Source organism: Helianthus annuus, chromosome 12 (assembly GCF_002127325.2).
Source record: "Helianthus annuus cultivar XRQ/B chromosome 12, HanXRQr2.0-SUNRISE, whole genome shotgun sequence".
Taxonomy (NCBI): domain Eukaryota; kingdom Viridiplantae; phylum Streptophyta; class Magnoliopsida; order Asterales; family Asteraceae; genus Helianthus; species Helianthus annuus.
The window spans coordinates 45,251,945-45,261,171 of NC_035444.2; the positions used below are offsets into that span (position 1 = coordinate 45,251,945).

Here is a 9,227-nt window from a genome sequence, read left to right on the forward strand (position 1 = left end):
GCCTCGTTGACGCTTCTAACCCCTTAATTACGAAAGTTAGTGTATCTTTCTCACACGATATCGAAACCTTGTGAAATTTTTACCACTTATTCTTGGGAGTATAATTATTCATCACAAGGCTCCGGGTTCGCTAAAAGGTCACTCAGAGGTATAACTGAAACATGTTGACACTTTTAACCCTCACGTCTTGTAAACTTTCACTTTCTTCCATAAACGGTTTCATATGCTTCATGATACATTCGTTTTGAGGGTATAAACAACGTGCAGGGTTGTTAAAAGGCATAATTATAAAATGTTGACACTTTGAATCCTTATAAACGTATACTTTCTTCGTTTGTCAACTTTAGTCCCTCATATTCAATTCATAACACGTTTAATGTCCATGACACGTGTCGATACTATATTGGACATGATTTTTGCGAGGTGTTACATCCTCACCCCCTTAAAAGAAATCTCGGCCTCCAGATTTACTGAAATAAATGAGGGTACTTTTCTTTCATTGTGGACTCTACCTCCCACGTATACTCGGGAGCACTTCGGGCATCCTATTTAACCTTTACAATTGGTACCTACTTCCTTCGAAGCTTCTTAACCAGTCGATCCTCGATCGACAAAGGTTTCTCAACAAACTTCAGGCTCTCATCTATGTGCACATCCATATGCGGTATGACTAGTGATTCATAAGCTAGACATTTCTTCAGATTGCAGATGTGGAATACATTATGAATACCACTGAGCTCTTTAGGCAAATTTAACTTATAAGCCACTGTTCTGACACATTTGATGATCTCGAATGGTCCTATATATCTTGGGCTTAACTTGCCTTTCTTGCCAAATCGCATTACCCCTTTCCAGGGTGATACTTTCAGTAACACTTTGTCACCAACTTCGAACTTTAAAGGTTTACGCCTTTTATTTGCGTAGCTTTTCTGCCTATCCCTGGTAGCTTTGAGACGATCCCGTATGTGTACAATCTTGTTTGTCGTCTCCAGGACTATATCAGGTCCTGTCAGTTGGACATCTCTAACTTCTGCCCAACAAACGGGTGTTCTGCACTTTCTTCCATACAAAGCTTCAAAAGGTGCAGCTTGAATACTTGAATGATAGTTATTGTTATATGAAAACTCGATCAATGGAAGATGATCATCCCAACTTCCACCTAGGTCAATAACACAAGCTTGTAGCATATCTTCGAGTGTCTGAATAGTACGCTCACTCTGTCCATCAGTCTTAGGATGATATGCAGTGCTGAAATTCAATCGAGTACCTAACGATTGCTGAAAACTTTTCCAAAAGAGATGATAGATACTGGCACTCCAGGGAGAGATACAATCTCATCCACGTACAGCTGAGCTAACTTATCTGAGCGGTGTTTTTCCTTAATAGGTAAGAAGTGGGCTGACTTAGTCAGTCTATCCACTATCACCCATATAGTATCATTTCCTCGCTTTGTCTTCGGTAACTTGTTGATAAAATCCATAGTCACCATTTCCCATTTCCAGGTGGGAAGTTCAGGCTGTTTGTAGCAGACCTGACAGCTTCTGGTGTTCAGCTTTAACTTGCGCGTACGTCAAACATTTGGCTACATAAGTGGCTATAGACTTCTTCAAGCCTATCCACCAATAATTTGCCTTCAAATCCTGGTACATCTTATCACTTCCAGGATGAACAGAATACTTAGAACTGTGGGCTTCTTGGAGGATAACATCCCGACATCCTCCATAGACCGGAACCCATATTCGTCCATTCAATCTTAGGTTTCCATCCTTGCCATATGATAACTTCTCAGCAGTTACTCCAAATTTTCATTCGGGTAGTTGGCTTCTAATACAGCTTCCTTCTGGGCGGCTAACAATCTTTCATTCAAGCTGTTCTTTAATTCAATGCTCTTGGCATTGATTCTAATGGGCTTAACTCTTTCCTTCCTACTTAAGGCATCGGCGACCACATTTGCCTTGCCTGGATGGTATCGGATTTCACAATCATAGTCATTCAAAGTCTCCATCCATTGTCGCTGCCTCATGTTTAGATCCTTTTGGTTCAACAAGTGTTGAAGGCTTTTATGATCATAATAGATCACACACTTGGTGCATATAAATAATGTCTCCACAGTTTCAGTGCAAATACAACGGCACCCAACTCCAAATCATGGGTGATGTAATTCTTCTGGTGCACCTTTAACTGTCGAGAAGCATATGCAATAACTTTACCTTTCTACATTAGCACACACCCCATGCCCGTGTGTGATGCGTCGCAGTAAACCACAAATTTTTTAATTCCTTCAGGAAATGTCAACACAGGAGCATTGCTTAACTTCAGTTTAAGAATATCGAAGGATTCTTGTTGCTTAGGACACCAATCAAACTTAATATTCTTCCTAGTCACCGAAGTTAGGGGTGCTGCAATCCTTGAGAAATTTTCAATAAAACACCTGTAATATCCTGCCAGACCTAAGAAGCTGCGAATCTCTGTGGGCGTCTTCGGCTCTTGCCAATTCATGATAGCTTCAATCTTAGCGGGATCCACCTGGATACCACGCTCACTAACCATATGTCCAAGGAATTGGACTTTACGGAGCCAAAACTCGCATTTAGAGAACTTAGCATAAAGCATCTCTTGCTGAAGAAGTTTAAGAAAACACCGAAGGTGCTTCTCATGGTCAACCCAATTCTTTGAATAAATAAGAATGTCATCAATGAAGACAATGAAAAACTTGTCCAAGTAGGGTTTGTAAACGCGATTCATGAGGTCCATGAACACTGCTGGTGCATTAGTGAGCCCAAAAGGCATCACTAAGAACTCATAGTGACCATATCGAGTTTTGAATGCAGTCTTATGCACATCTTCATTTCTAACCTTCAGCTGATGGTAACCTGATCTCAAATCGATCTTGGAAAAGTAACTTGCCCCTTGCAGTTGATCGAACAGATCGTCGATCCTGGGCAATGGATATCTGTTCTTGATTTTAACCTTGTTTAGCTCACGATAATCAATGCATAGACGCATCGATCCATCTTTCTTCTTTACAAACAGAATTGGTGCTCCCAAGGGTGATGAGCTAGGTCTAATAAATCCTTTTGCCAACAAATCATCCAACTGAGTTCTCAACTCCTTCATCTCAGTTGGGGCTAACCGGTAAGGTGCTCTTGCAACAGGTGCTACTTCAGGTATAATGTTAATTCTAAACTCTACTTGCCTATCTGGAGGTAAACCAGGTAGCTCTCCAGGAAATACATCAGGGTATTCAGAAATGATAGGGATGTCTTCAATCTTGGGTATTGGCTCATCAATAGTCACTTGTGCCATATAAATGACACAACCTTTCTTCATACACCTTGATGCCTTAAGCATAGACACTTGCTTAGGCAACCCATACTAAGCATCTCCTTGTATGGTAAGTGGCTCACCATATGGAGTCTTGATCACCACTTGTTTCTTGTCACAAACAATCTGGGCTTGGTTATGAGATAACCAATCCATGCCTATTAGTATGTCGAAACCAGCTAATTTCAAAGGAAGCAAGGATAACGGAAAGGAGTGGTTCCTAATGGATATAAAACATCCATCTAGCACAGTTGAGGCAGTTTCCAAGGTACCATCGGCCAACTCTACTTCATATTTCACGCTTAGGGTTTTAACAGGTAAATTCAACAACTTACAAAACTTATCATCTACAAATGACTTATCCGCACCCGAATCAAATAACACCCTTGCATAAATATCATTTATAAGGAAGGTACCTGTTATCACGTTATCATCCTGAACTGCTTCCCGTGCATCCATTCGAAAGACCCTAGCATTGGTATTTTTGACTTCTTTAGGCTTTTCTGGCATACTTCGAGTAATGGACTTTTCTAGTAGCTTGGATTAGAGACCTCCACCAAGCTAGCGCTTCTCCCTTAAATGACTGAGATACAAACTTCACAACGTCCCTATCAGCGCAACCACTGATATCAACTACAGTGTCCATTTCATCGAGCCAAGTTATACAATCGACGACTCCTTTCTCCCCTGTGAAGTCTCTAGGCTTGTAGGAGACGAAATACTTATATGTACAAGACTTACCACGTGGTTATTGTTTGAGCTAAATCTTCTTCGACGGAACACTATGCTGATTTGAGGAGTGATGATCGTCATCCCTCCTTGATCCATCATGTCATACCCCGACCACATAAAACAACAAGATGTGGCAGAAACGTCGGGTAGTGTTGTAACAGAATCATTGTTTCACAACCAAGGAATAAATAATTTTGTTTTATTGAATAAATGAACTCATTGTTTTAATCCAATCAAATAAGTACAACTATTATCTTTCAAATTTTAAAGTCGCTAAGGCACGAATCCACCCTAAGTGTAGCATATATCAACAATCATCGTAAGGTAGCACCTGAAACATGTGTAAAAATAGGTATGTGTAAAAATAGGTATGTCAGCATAAAAATGCCTGTGAGATACATAGGTTTTATTGTAATTAAGATTCATGACTTATGAGTTCAAAGAAAATGTTTTAATAAAAGTAGTCATGATCCTTGTAAAAATGTTTTTGTTTTGTAAACCATATAAAAATCGATAAGAAAACAGACAATATAAAAGAAAGATGCAATAAATAAATAGGTAGGTAAAAATGAGTTTACATATATATATATATATATATATATATATATATATATATATATATATATATATATATATATATACACTACTTTAATAAGCATATAGGAAGGGCAAGAATGGTCATTTGCCATAGTACAACCATTTGAAGCCCCATTGTACAAGCATTTAAGCACAAAGTGTTGAAAACTTCTTTTCAACACATGCTGTATAGCCGGATGGATCTTACCCGAATCAACTTGACCCGTTTTACTTTAATGGATCCAATATAAACTTTCTATCACTCTATCTAAACCACAAAATTCGTTTCATCCATCCAGACGCTCCACCTTTCTCTACAAACCCTAACCTAACCTTCATTTCATCCATCGATCCTCCATCGAACCGGTCGTCGCCATCACTGTCTTCTCCCCTTCTCCACTCCAACAGTCGCTTCATGGCTTCTTTCCCGGTGGCTTCAAGATCCGACACTATCTCAGCAGATTTGACACCAGATCCGACACCAGATTGATTACTATGGCTTCTTTCCCGGTGGCTTCAAGATCCGACACTATCTCAGTAGATCCGACACAAGATCTACTGGTTTGACTGTAGGGTACCTTTCTTTTTACCATATCTTCTTTTTATTTTTTTTGCTATTTGAATCTAATCTGTTTATTTGTACTAGATTTCTCTCTAGAATAGCACAACAAGCACTCTGTTCTTTGTAAGTAGATTTCTAGGGTTTATTTACAAGTCTAGGGTTTATTTACAAGATTTCTTGATTTTTGTTTAAATTTATAGGCTTTTTTATGTGTTTTGTGTTTTTTTAGGGAGATTTCGTTTGGTTTTCAGTTTCTTTGACTGTGGTTTTTTTGCTAGGGTTTCGAACAGTGCGAGGTTATGGCGTCTGCAGATGCTGAGCTACAGCGACTACTTAAGGAGACAGGGAAACAGTTATCGCTTCCTCATGATTATGTACAGTTTACTTCTTTTGTTTAATCAATACTTTTCACTGTTAATGAAATATTATGGTTACACTTGAAGATTTTTGGAATTGTATGAGTTTGGAAGGATATTTATTGTTGTTTGATTGATTATTTTCTTGATGTTGCGAGAACGGAAGTGGTACATCATACATGGGGTCGACTGGTCGAGCAACTATTTCTAGCGGCACTTCAACAGGTAAGATTTGTATCTCTAATGAAACAAATTGTCTTAATTGATGTCTTTGTAGCATTATTTGGTACAGCCTTTTGATGTTGTGTATTTGTGCATACAGTTATCATCTTGCAGGTGTCTATAAAGCTTATGATTTAAGAGATGAGGGTTCAGACTACTTAGGAAAAGTTGTCTCCAAGGTGAGAACTAATAGTCTGGGTTAGTGAGGCTAACTGCCTTTGCAGGCCAGATCAGTCCCTTTCGTTTTCTATATCACTTTTTCATTAATTTGTGTTTGTTACGAAGCTGGATTTGTTTTGGGTGTAATTGTATCAATTAATATTTAAGTAATTCTCGAGGAATAGCTTATTTGTTTATTATGTTTTATTTGACTTTGGTTGAGCTGTTGTTTGATCTCTCTGTTTATAAGAAAAGTCATAAATATAAAGTCAACAAAAGTGTATCTTTATTTCTTAATAGCGTTTTTTGTTTTAATAAAAAAAATGTCTAAAAAAACGGAAGTTCCATCATTTAACAGAAAAAATGGATGGAGTTAACGAGTGGGATGAAAATGGCAAGGTTCCAAATCATTTGGATCTAGATGCGGAAAAACAGACCTTTGGACGAAAGTCGCAAAAGTGGCCAAACCTTAGGTACCGAATTGGCATTTTACTCTTTTAATTCAAATTAAACTTTTAATGTTTTAGTTCCCTCATTTAACAGAGAAAAATAGATGGAGTTAACGAGTGGGATGAAAATGGCAAGGTTTCAAATCATTTGGATCTAGATGCGGAAAAACAGACCTTTGGACGAAAGTCGCAAAAGTGGCCAAACGTTAGGTACCGAATTGGCATTTTAATCTTTTAATTCAAATTAAACTTTTAATGTTTTCATTATATTTTCGTAGTTAGTTTTGTATCTCGGGATGATTTTCTTCAACATACTAAATAAATGGTGATGATTTGTGCAGTTCTGTTCTGTGGCTGCTGAGCTCCCGGTTCGGTTGGGTCTTCTTTCCTCCACACCCTGGAAGTGCTGCACGGGCACGTGAACGAGCCCAGGCTCTCCAGGCCTATTTTCAGCAACCTAGCAGTTTATTGGGCTTACGCACACCTATTGTATCTGGGTCACGGAGATCCAACAGCCAGGCCCAAATGGGTCAAGCTGGGTCATCTTCGGATAACATTCGTGGAGGTGGCATCTATTTCATCCCAACATCTGGGTCAAACTCAGATGTCTATGACACGTAGACTACGCATCTCAATTTTCTGAAATTTTGATCGAGTTAACTCGGATTATTTTTTATGTCAAACTCAGTACATTTGACTTCAATAATGCTATCACTTTCGGGATTAAAAAATATGATCTTGGTAAAGTTTGTGACAAATATTTTTTTATAATTATCTAACTAAATTCTTTTTCTTAAAGTAATGTAAATTAACTAAGCTGGAAACTGCAAGTTAACAAACTTTGAGGTTTAAAAAAAATCAAAAATAGTTCCTTAGATCTTCATAGTCCAATTTTAGTTATATCTTGAGAGGAAAATTTGACTTTCTGGGAATAGAAAAAAAGTACTAAGTTTTCATTGGTTCTTTTTTTGTTTTTAATGTAGATGATTTTACATCAATGATCTGGGATTTGGGGACTAAAGATATAGCGTGGGCCAGTTAAAGTATCCTAAATTGTCCCATCCCTAAGTTAATGGGTCAAACTATTTCTAACTACATATTGATATGCATACGTATGGCTAATCGTTGATTCATGTGTATTAACGAACAGGTACACAAATGAGTTTGAAAGCACCAGAATTTTTGGAGAGACACAGTTTAAAAAAGCTTCTAATCTTTTTACCGGTGCATCCGAGAAATTAAATAGAATAATTGAATTTCGTCACACTTCCTAAACAAGGAGGTGGGAGTGAAACGGTTAAAACATGTCCTGCTGCAATGGAATTTGCATTTGCAGCTGGTACAACTGATTGACCCGGTGCTTTTGACTTTACGCAAGGAGACACCTCCGTAAGCAGCAATTTTGTTCAAATATAATTCTTTATACATGCATCGAATATGAACTTTTTGCCTTTCTACTTTGATCTGTTTTCTTTTAAGCCAATTTATTTTTATTTTCTGTCGCCATCAGGGGAATCCATTTTGGAAGTTGGTGCGGAATGTGCTTAGAACCCCAAGTAAAGTGCAAAAAGACTGTCAACAACCAAAGCCTATCTTTTAAGTAATGGATTTATCTAATTATTTCAATTCATTTATACAGTCAGAATAGTTTGTTTAATTGTTTGATCTCATTTAGCTTTTTTTTTTTTGTTCTCTTTTAAGTAATGGATTTATCTAATTACTCCCTTAAAACTTCCTCTGCAGCCTTCAATCCCTGGCCCATTAGGTCCGATCCCTAACGCCTCTTCATCTATGGCATCTGCTATAGAATGTGAAAGAATGCAAACAACAATATCCATTGGCAATCTTGTAAGTTAATGTCCCTTAACCATTTACCATTTTTTATCTGCGGTTGATTTATTTTCTTTTGTGTCTGTTCAAATGCAGGCTAATGCAGAAACCAGTAAAGTTGTGGATATTATACCCAGAATCGCAGATGGTGCTGATAACACTAACAGTAAGTGGGCCTAATTAACATTCTAGAGAGAACTAAAGCTTAAGGAAAACGATGTTTTGACACATGTGGCAGTATTGTAATATGCAGGAATCTTGTATACCGAATGCGAGAGATACAGGAGTTGTGCAAAAAGACTGGTGTGAAGGTAAGACCGTATTGGTCGGTACCTAAATCTGTTCATGCCCATAGGCCCAGAAACCTGGTTTGTTTACTTACCGTGTAATTTTAACGTGGTTTACTGGTGTTGCATAAGGGGTATTTTGGGTTGGGACAGGTCAAAAAGGCTGCACAATCAGTGTAATGGGATGTTCTCAAGCTGGTACAACTACTGAAGGTCTGAGACATTGCAGCGTCAACGTGGTTCTATAGGGGAGTTATACAGGAATTATGTTTTTTTTTTCTTGTGCAACCCATCTTACTTCAGAATAGAAAATTAGGGTAAAGTTCTTGTACAAATAATCTTAACATACTAAACATACAAATTGAAGGAAAACTCAAAAATACAAGGTGGCATTTTTGTAATTATCAATAACTATCAAAGTTACTCTACAAATACCTCTAAAAAAAACCTAAACCCCCCACCCCCCCCCACCCCCCAAAAACCTAAAAAAAACCTAACCCCCCCCCCCCACCCCACCCCCAAAAACCTAAAAAAAAACCTAACCCCCCCCACCCCCAAAAACCTAAAAAAAACCTAACCCCCCCCCCCCCACCCAAGCTAAAATGCTAAAAACTAAACCCCCCAAAAAACCTAAAAAAAACCTAACCCCCCCCCCACCCCCAAAAACCTAAAAAAACCTAACCCCCCCCACCCCCAAAAACCTAAAAAAACCTAACCCCCCCCCCCCACC

The 9,227-nt window shown here is 38.3% G+C and overlaps 2 long non-coding RNA genes across 7 annotated transcripts; both read left to right on the plus strand.

Annotated features, from left to right (window-relative positions):
- The first annotated feature begins 5,593 nt into the window (after positions 1–5,593).
- LOC110896659 lies at positions 5,594–6,359 on the plus strand. Its single transcript, XR_002568066.2, has 3 exons — positions 5,594–5,775; positions 5,873–5,951; positions 6,290–6,359. It is a non-coding gene; the product is annotated as an uncharacterized LOC110896659 (long non-coding RNA).
- A 169-nt stretch (positions 6,360–6,528) lies between these two features.
- On the plus strand, positions 6,529–8,828 carry LOC110896658. Of its 6 annotated transcripts, none has more exons than XR_002568064.2 (8): positions 6,529–6,590; positions 6,722–6,997; positions 7,531–7,769; positions 7,891–7,980; positions 8,124–8,228; positions 8,307–8,376; positions 8,449–8,521; positions 8,630–8,828. It is a non-coding gene; the product is annotated as an uncharacterized LOC110896658 (long non-coding RNA). The 6 variants fall into 6 exon arrangements; XR_002568065.2 differs by having other exon boundaries at positions 8,464–8,521; XR_004874918.1 differs by having other exon boundaries at positions 8,464–8,521; positions 8,651–8,828.
- The last annotated feature ends 399 nt before the right edge of the window (positions 8,829–9,227 follow it).